This window comes from Silene latifolia, chromosome X, assembly GCF_048544455.1.
Source record: "Silene latifolia isolate original U9 population chromosome X, ASM4854445v1, whole genome shotgun sequence".
Taxonomy (NCBI): domain Eukaryota; kingdom Viridiplantae; phylum Streptophyta; class Magnoliopsida; order Caryophyllales; family Caryophyllaceae; genus Silene; species Silene latifolia.
Window position 1 is genome coordinate 60,861,698 of NC_133537.1, and position 10,169 is coordinate 60,871,866.

Consider the following 10,169-nt stretch of genomic DNA (forward strand, 5'->3'; position numbering starts at 1 on the left):
AATGGGTTAGATCAGCTAAGGGATGCTTGGCTAAGGATTCCCTCCAGTTACAATTAACAGCCCTGTCAACAATATCAATGGAATAACACATATCATCATCAGAGTTGATCGCGTGATGCGAGCAAGACTGAACTCAATTGTGTCATCCCCTACCTCCAAGGTCAAGACTCCGCGTTTGACATCTATCACGGCCCCAGCCGTATGTAAAAATGGTCTACCTAAGATAATAGGTATCTGACTATCCTCAACTATGTCTAAAACGACGAAATCGATAGGAATAAAGAACTTACCCACTCGAACGGGTACATCTTCTAAAATTCCTAAGGGTCTTTGAATCGATCTATCTGTCATCTGAAGGGTCATATTGGTCACCTTAAGGTTACCTATATTTAACTTTTCGCACACAGAGTATGGCATAACACTGACACTGGCCCCTAGATCACAAAGGGCTTTCCCAAATTCATGGATACCTATAGTGCATGGAATTGAAGAACTACCCGGGTCTTTTAATTTAGGTGGTACGTTATTTCTTGAAAGAACATTACACTCCTCCGTGAAAGCTATAGTACCAACATCATTAAAAATTTTCTTACGATTCAAAATATCCTTCATAAACTTAGTGTAAGAAGGTACCTGGGTAATTAAATCAGTGAAAGGAATGGTTACCTCCAGATTCTTGACGATCTCCAAAAACTTACCGAACTTATGCTCCAACTTTGTATTCATTAAACGCTCCGGATACAGGACTGTAACACTTGTCGTAGGGTCGACAATTTTCGTCTTCCGAACGTTTAAAATCTCCGTCAAATCGTCACTGGCTGAGGTATGTTGCAATTCAATTGACGGATTTTCGTTCAGCACTGGAGACCCAGTCGATCGACCATTGGGCTCGGTCGATCGACCAAATACACTGAGTTCGAACAGTTTCTGGTCAGAAACTTTTTCATCAGGAACTTTGGTCGATCGACTGATGCTGTTGGTCGATCGACCACTGGCGCTGGGTTCAAATAGTTTCTGGTCAGAGACTTTTTCATCAGAGATTCTGGTTGATCGATTGATGTTGTTGGTCGATCGACCGCTGGTACTGGCAGTAGAGCTCGTTTTCGCACCAGAATTTAAGTCTGACTTTTCATCATTTTTCGAGCCTTTTCTTGGCTTATCAAAACCGTCATATGAGAGACCACTGCGGAGGTGAATTGCATTAAGTGTCTCGATAGGAACCTCACATTTGCTTGAAGGATTGGCGACTTGGTTAGCGGCTAAAATCTCTAACTGCTTTGCAAAATTCCTTGCAGATTCAATCCCAGCTTCTTCTATTTTCGTGACTTAAACCAAAAGAGCTCGGATTATTTCTCTCAATTCCGCGGTCTCGTCTGAGTTATGAACAGGAATTTCAATTTTCTGCTCGGAAGCTTTAGAAGTCTCGAGCTTTTCGAGCCGAGCAGTAATAGAAGCTATGAGTGTCGCAACGGCACTCATTTCATCATTTGGCTTTCGCAAGTTTCCACGCGAACTCCCAAACTCAGCTCTATGGACTGCCATCTCCTCAATAGTATTCCAACCTTTATTCTGACTAGTGTTATTTTGGAACCTACCATTCGCAGCTGCATCCAGGATAACCTTGTAGTCATCATATAAAGAATTGTAGAATAGGTTGTGATCGAGTCCATTTCGTTTCACAAATTAAGCATATGTGGTCGTTGGTCAATGGTCGATACAAAACACAATTTATACTTCACAAACAACTCTACAATTAGTAAAGAGGCAAGTAAAGGTCGGATCCCAAGGGACGGGTATTGAAATGAGAATTCTATTGTAACTAGTAGTGTCTAAGGGGTGTCACAAATTGGGTTGATGTAGAAGGTTACTAAACTAAAATAGCAATGAAAATAAACTAACAAGGTAAATAAAATAAGGAGTGTAAACAATTGATTAAAGGCACTAGGGTGTCATGGGTTCATAGGGGAATCATGGGATATGATCATACAAACATGTTCTCAAATTATAAGCAAGCAATTATTATTGTGATGGATTGAGTTGGGTTATATCTTACAATCCTAGGAAAGTTTGGGTCCCGGAGCCGAATCGATTAGATTGTACAACACCTACAAGTCGACTTAATCTTTCCTACTCAACACATGCATGGTCTAACAAGACTCGAGTTGGGTTATGTCTTACAAGTCAAGTTGAAAGGATAGAAGATGATAGTAAATGCAAGGATTCATAGGCTTAGCATTTCATCAAATATAACATGTGCATGTATTAAGATCAAAACAAGCAAGCAAATAAGATATGAAAGCATATTAATTTAAGCATGAATCATTCCCCATGTTGGTTTCCCCTAATCACCCATTAAACCCTAGCTAAGAGACTACTCACTCATTATCATATTGATCATGCTAGAAAGGTTGTCAATCATACTAACATAATGAAACATGATGAATAAATGAAAGTAATTAGCAATAATTAAAAAGGGATTAAGAGATTATACCTACTAATGATTCCAATAATAAAGCAAGAATAATAGAAGTACTTGAATCCTAGATTGAGAGGTTGTCAATCTCCCAATAATAACCCAAATAATCTTCAATTACCCAAAATAAAGTAAGAACAAGAGAGAGATTAAAGAACTAAAACTTGGATTAAAACTTGATTAATATTTGATTACAATATTGAAGAGAGATTTGATTAATATTAACTACACTAATTATTGATAAGAAGAACATGCTCCTCTAATTAGACTAATGGGGTATTTATAGTGAAAATTAGGGAGGATGCATTAGGGTTAACTAAGGGCTAAACTAGTAATTACACTTTTTAAGTTGAGCAAGGAGACTCCGGTATTCTCCGAGAGAAGGGCTTCTCTTATCGTGGCTTGAAGAATGAAAACGTCTTTGTCATTGAAATCCGTGCGGATGGGAGTCGGGACGGCCGGATCTGGCCTGGAGAATCCGAGCGGATCCTTGGGCAAGACGCTCGGATTGGCGGGGAATCCGAGCGGATTCCTTTGAGGACGCTCGGATTGGGCTTGGGCGGACGGACGGATTGTGTACAATCCGTTCGGATTGTCTGGCAGCATCTTTTCTTCTTCTTTTCTTCCCTTTTCTTCATGAATTCCTTGGGGATTTCCTTGGGGACTCAAGGATCCTTTCTCAACAATGCTCTTCTACTATGCTATGTACAAAGGCCTTCTAGTCTTGTCTCTCCTTGATGCTTGGTCATTGAATATGATCAATTTAGCCTTGTTTTGCCATGAAAATGCAAGATTCTTACTCCTTTCCTACCAAGGGATCAAAATCTCAAAGAATATGCAAAACAAAGAACTAAAGATAAGAAATGACCCAAATAGGTACTAAAAAGCATGGAAACAATGGTAATTCGGGGGCTAAATATGCGCCAATTATGGTCACATCAAATATCCCCAAACCGAACCTTTGCTCGTCCCGAGTAAAGAGGTGACAAAGACTAGGACCAATACTAACCTAACCTAATAATAATAGCCGATATGAGACAATTAGCGGGTCTCACTCCGCCCCTTCAACTCACAACAAGACAACCATGAGGTAGGATGCCTTCTTGCAAGGCAAGGTGGGTCTTGCCAAAATGGCGACACATCCAAACATTAAGCACACAAAAACAAGTAATGGATGCATCTACAAAAGAATAGCCACTTTCCTCATCTAAGTGGCGGAAATTATCTACAAGGGAAGCAATTCAAGGGTACACAATCCTTCATAGCTACAATTTATTCAAACTACTAAGCCTAGAAGGATACCAATAAATCACCTCCAAAATGTGTCAAGCTAGGGTACCTTTGTCCTCAATCGTTAAATGCTTTTGTCAAGAGTAGACTCCCTATGGTGTTAGAAACACTGGAGGATCGCGGAATTCCCCCTCTTGCCTAGACAAGAAGAAGGGTCGTCCCCTCTCTACCATGCACAAAAATGGATACGATGGATAAAGGGATCGATAGATATTTGAGTTTCACTTTGGGAGTTTGCTTTTATTTTTGTTTTCCCCCCAATTTCATTGGCATTTGACATTTGAGAACACTTTCTTTGCCATTTCTTTTGATTTTTGGCATTTCAATACTTGACAACTTTTTGAATTTCTTTTTGAACATTTTCAAAGTCACCCCAATTAGTAACGAGGGTGCCTTGTATTTGAAGCTTTAGGAGTCTATTTTGCTCCTCTTTTCTTTTGATGCATTTTTGCAAACTTTCTTTCATTTTTCATTTCATTGAACTCAAATTGATTTTTTTTTGTTTTGTGCCCATTCCCTTTGATGACAAAAATGTGGTAGAACATGGATGAATGATAGAAGTATGCATGGTTTCAAGGGTCACCTTGGAATAAACGGTAGCCAAGGAGTTATCACACCACAAGGTACTCTTGACTAGGCCTTAAACCATGGGTCAAAGGATACTAGCATGACACATCCTAGGGTGTTTTACAAGTATTCTAACAAGCAAAGTCTTAAGAATAAAAAGCATCTACTAGGGCCTATATACACTTGTCAAGCTTCCCAAATAGACGGTTTCGCAAAATTTTTCTAACCATGCAACTACATGCCATGATGCAACTAGCATATAAACATCCTAATGCAAATGATTCTACCAACTAGTATGCCATATAAACTAAATGCAAGTCCTAAGTTCACATTGTTTTTACCGCATCAATCAAAATAAAGCCACATAGTCATTAACATAAAGAGGAAAAAGGAGATTGGAAAGATCATACCATGCGGTCTTCAATATCCTCATGTCTCGGATGTGGCGTAGTCGATCAATGTGAACAAGGATGAACAAACACAATATATACAAGACAATATATACAAAGGAAATGAACTTGTTTTTGGTTTTTCAATTTTTCAAATTTTTATGATTTTTGAAATTTTTCAATTTTTATGGTTTTTGAATAAAAGTTAAGTGTTAGAATTCCCATCCCCACACTAATATGGGCATTGTCCTCAATGGCCAAAATGATGGAAATTATGCAAAAATGATGCATGATTTCTATACTAAATGCAATTCTACACTAAGCTATACTACATGATGCATGGTTTTTGTTATGACGGAGAGGATAATTTAGATTACCTCCCGTTGTGTATGCATTAACTTCCCCAAACCGAATAAGACACTATTGCTAATGTCAAAGCATGGGTATAGTTCATGCACACACTATGCTATGCATGAAACTAGATTGTCATTTTGGATTTTCAAAAATGGGAACAATAAAGAACACCTCAATGGAACCGAGGTGTGAGTCCTTTGGTGTTGCTAGGACTAAACCAACAATGATCAAAATGAAAATAAAATACAAAGAGATATAGACAAACCATGGGAGTGTAGGAGTCTCCAAGGCTAGTCTTCCATCATGCTATTATCATCACCACTTCCCTCATGAGAAGCGGTCACATTGCCACTTTCCTTGGCACTTTCTTCATCACTTTCTCCATCATCTTGTTCATCATTATCTTCACCATCTCTTTCTTCATCTCCACTTGCTTCTTCCTCAATATTATCATCAATTTCTTCACCATTTCCAACAACCTCATTGTCTTCCACCACGTCCCTTGATGCACCCGGAAATAAGGCTTCTCTATCCGCCCAACTAGGCAAAGGACAAGATGGATCAAGGAGTCCTTGCCTAGCTAGATGTAGGAGGGGAGGATATTGAGCCAAATATGCATTCTTCCGATCTTCATAAGCTTGCTTGTGCATGGCTTGCATAAGAAGAGTGACATAGTCTTTTCCAATTTCAACTCCTTGCGGTTTGAACTCTTCATACACAAAGGGGTAAGGCGCTCGGATTGGCGAGGGGTATGTTACTTCCTTCATTTCAAACAATTTCTTCAAACCCATGGCATTGAAAAAGGCTTTTGTTTGTTCAAGAACACCCAACTTCTCTAAGGCATCTTGACATATGAATTTGGTGGATTGGATTTGTTTCATAGCAAACTTGACAAATGTATTTCTATGGGTATCGGAAATGAAAGTTACCTCCGGATAATGCAAGAGTTGATCGATTACCGGAGTAGAAGGTGATGCTTCCATAGGAATTTGTTGTTGTTGTTGCACTACCAAGTTTGGTGTTGATGCCACCATTGCCAAAGCTTTCTTTGCTTGTAGAGCTTTTTGCCTTTGAGAGAGAGCCTTTGCTTTTGGTGCCTTTGTTGCCCTTGTTGCTCCCTTTGTTCTTGCCATTTGATGAACTAACCAAGAAAAGAATAAAAAATCTTCAATTTGTAGAATGCCCAAATCGATTTGAAGGTGAAAGGCTTTGCCTTTATAAAAACAAAAATCGATTCAAAGGTTGAAGAATTTGTTCTTGGTTTTGATTGTTAATGAAGATGGAGTGATTGATTTGTTGTTTGAAGGATGGTTTGATTTGATTTTGGTGGATTTTGTTGAGGGTTTTTGTTTTTGAGATGGAGAGGATGAGGGTTTTGATGTTATGGGTAGTGTTTATGAATGAATGAATGAATGAATGAAGGTGGGGTGGTATTTAAAGAATTCGACAATTTTAGGACGCAGGGACAATCCGTGCGGATTGGGCGCAATCCGTGCGGATTCTCTGACTTCAAAATTTTCAAAATCCCGCCTAGAGACGGGCGGATTCGGGGGAATCCGCTCGGATTCTTCTGAGATGAGACGGGCGGATTTCGTGCCGGACGGACGGATTTGATCCAGAGATTTTTCTTTGTTTTTCTTGACTTTGAGACGGGCGTCTTTTTCAAAAGACGGACGGATTTCATGAGAGAGGCGTCTTTCGTAAATCCGCTCGGATTCTTTGTGATCAAGAAAATTTGCAATTTTAGCTCGGCTCAGACGGGCGTCTTCTCGGCGGGACGCTCGGATCTTCTTCAGACGGGCGGATTCTCGGAATCCGCTCGGATTGGTCCTTGTGTACACAGTTGATTCGGGCCCATCCGTGCACCAACGCATTCCCTTATCATTCTTTCTTTCTTTCTTTCAAATCTTGTGTTCTTCATTGTGGGGGCACTACTAAGGCATGAATAGCCTAGGCAATTGCCATCCCCACACTAAGGTAAAGCACTACACATTAATTAAAATTATTAGTCCCTCCCTCACTTCTCTCTTACATGACAATTATTTTGATCAAAGTAAAAATAAATCCAAAAATGACAAAAATGCAATACAAAAATTGAAAAGTAAGTTAGGGAGTTAGAAATATTTACAAGTGGTGGTTTAGGGAGGACTCCACCAAACTCTCATTCTTGATGAGATGTCAAGGGGCATGTTCAAGGTGTTGTTGATGTTGCTCAACACCTTGAAGAAGTAATCAAAAGCTTGTTCATTGTTATGGTAGAGGTCCTCAATAGACCGTGGCCCTTGTTGTTGATCATGATCGATGGCATGCCCAATGTAGGGATTAAAGATCCCTTCAAATTCGTCGTCCCAAAGACCACAAACTTCATTGAGTTGATCATTGAAAATCTCTTGCTTAGATGGAGACAACTCTCCCAATTTCTTTTCTTGGCCAATGAGGCCATCATCTTCTTCCTTGGTTGATTTTGATGAGCTTTGCAAGCTCTCCTTGTCACAATTCACTTGCTCTTTGAATGGAGCATCTTCAACTTTCTTCCTCCATTGGAGTTCCGATTTCTTCCTTTCATCTTTCCGGCTATAATGATCAATCATGAAACATGGCTCATGCAAACGAGGAGCTCTCATGGTTTTGTCAAGATTAAAAGTTATGCTTTCATCTCCCACTTCTAGAGTGAGCTCTCCATGTTTCACATCAATCACCGCACCCGCAGTGTGTAGGAAAGGTCTTCCTAAGATGATTGGAATGTTGGAATCTTCCTCCATATCAACAATGACAAAGTCTACCGGGATGAAAAACTTCCCAATTCGCAGGGGAACATCTTCCCATATCCCTAATGGTGTCTTCGTCGATCTATCGGCCATTTGAAGAGTGATATTGGTGCATTTAAGCTCTCCCATTCCCAACCTTTTACTTACCGAGTACGGCATGACACTCACACTAGCCCCTAGATCACATAAGGCTTTGTTGATCGTTGTGTCGCCAATGGTACACGGTATTGAGAAGCTTCCGGATCCTTTAACTTTGGAGGTGAACTCCCTTGAAGTATTGCACTACTCACCTTAGTGAAGGCGATAGTCTCAAGTTTCCGGATCGACTTCTTCTTTGTGAGGATATCTTTCATGTACTTTGCATAGGTCGGAACGTGATTGATTAATTCCGTGAAAGGAATTGAGACTTCTAAGTTCTTCACAATTTCCATGAACTTTCCAAGTTGATCATCAAATTTGGGCTTGGCTTGACGACTTGGAAAAGGAAGTCTAATCACAATGGGCTCCTTCTCTTTGGCTTTGTCTTCATTTTTCTTTGAACTTTCTTCTTTTGATGATTCCCCTTCTTTGGGGCTTTGCACCACAACTTCATTCTCACTAGCTCTCACAACTTCATCCTCAACTTGCTTCTTGATTGCTTCATATCTTGTACCACTTCTCAAGTGAATGGCACTAACCGTTTCATGTCTAGGGGATTACTTTGAGGTGGTAATTGCCCCTTTTGTCTTTGTGAGCTTGAAGATGCTAGTTGGGTCAATTGTGTTTCCAACATCTTGGTGTGAGCTAGAATGTTGTTGATGGTGGTGTCTTTTGCTTGGCTATCTTTTTGCATTTGGGTGAAAAATTCTTGTTGATTCTTTTGCATTTGGAGGACCGCTTTTTGGACATCAAAACCTTGGTCATTTTGGTGATTGTATGGATTTTGATTTTGGTAACCTTGGTTTTGATTGTAAAAGGGTCTTTGATTTTGATTTCTCATGGGTGGTGGAGTGTATGTTGTTTGAGGGTTTTGAACATTTTGGCTTTTTGTATGAGAGATTTGGATGGAACTTGGTGTTTTCATTGTAAAAATTTGAATAAGGGGTACCACTTTTGTAAGCTTGGAAAGCATTAACTTGTTCGGTTGTTCCCCTACACTCACTTGAGTCATGACCCAAGGTTCCACAATTCTCACATATCCCGCTTGGGATTGATGAGGATGCCGTCATGGCATTGACATGATGCTTCGATGATTTTGAGTTTTCCTCAAGTCTAGCCATAGCTTGTTCAAACTTCAAGTTGATTGTGTCAATGTGAGCACTAAGTTGAGCACCCAATTGAGTAACGGTGTCCACTTCATACTTTCCTCCTCTAGTAGCCTTGCGAGGCCTACTATATTGTGAATTATGGACCGCCATTTCCTCAATCTTGTTCCATGTTTGATTGTCATCAACTTCGGTGAACATTCCATTTGATCCCATATTGAGAATGTTCCTAGAATCTTCATATAAACCATTCCAAAATTGTTGCACTAAAAACCATTCGCTAAGTCCATGGTGAGGACATGAGCGACAAATACCTTTGAACCTCTCCCAAGCTTCATACAAAGATTCTTCATCCCTTTGCTTAAAACCCGTAATTTGAGCTCTTAGCATATTAGTCTTTTCCGGTGGGTAGAATTTTTTGTAGAAAGCTAGAGCTAGCTTCTTCCAAGAATCTATTCCAAGGGTGGCCTTATCAAGGCCCTTCAACCATTGCTTTGCGGTGCCGATTAACGAAAAAGGAAATAAGACCCATCTTATTTGGTCTTGAGTCACGCCCGTTTGAGAGATAGCTTCACAATAATCGCAAAAGGTTTCCATATGAGAATGAGGGTCCTCACTAGGCATTCCCCCGAATTGGCTCCTCTCAACTAGTTGGATGAAGGCGGACTTGGCAATAAAGTTTCCGGTAAGATGTTGTGGGGTAGGAGTACCATTTGGTAAATCCTCCTCGGTGGGTATAGAGTGTGACGAGAATTTAGGCATTGTAGGTGGATTTTGTGTGGTATTGTTTAATGGGTTTTCCTCTCCTTCTATTGCGAAAGGATTGACAAACTCACTAGTGGGTTGAACAACTTCACCAACACCTCCCAAATTCCTCCTAACAAGTCTCCTATTATTCGTCAAGGTTCTTTCGATTTCACGGTCAAAAGGTAACAAATCTCTTTGTAACCTTCTAGACATGCAAAATATCAAACAACTCGAAAACAATTAGAACAAACCTTGAGGAGTTTTACTTCCCCAAGGTGAAAAAGACACAACTAAAAACAATAAAAGAAATCTTAAATCAATTAAACACCGTCCCCGG

The 10,169-nt window shown here is 39.9% G+C and overlaps 1 non-coding gene across 1 annotated transcript; it reads left to right on the plus strand.

The window, feature by feature from the left end:
• The first annotated feature begins 9,368 nt into the window (after positions 1-9,368).
• LOC141624144 (small nucleolar RNA R71) lies at positions 9,369-9,475 on the plus strand. Its single transcript, XR_012533954.1, has one exon. It is a non-coding gene; the product is annotated as a small nucleolar RNA R71 (small nucleolar RNA).
• The last annotated feature ends 694 nt before the right edge of the window (positions 9,476-10,169 follow it).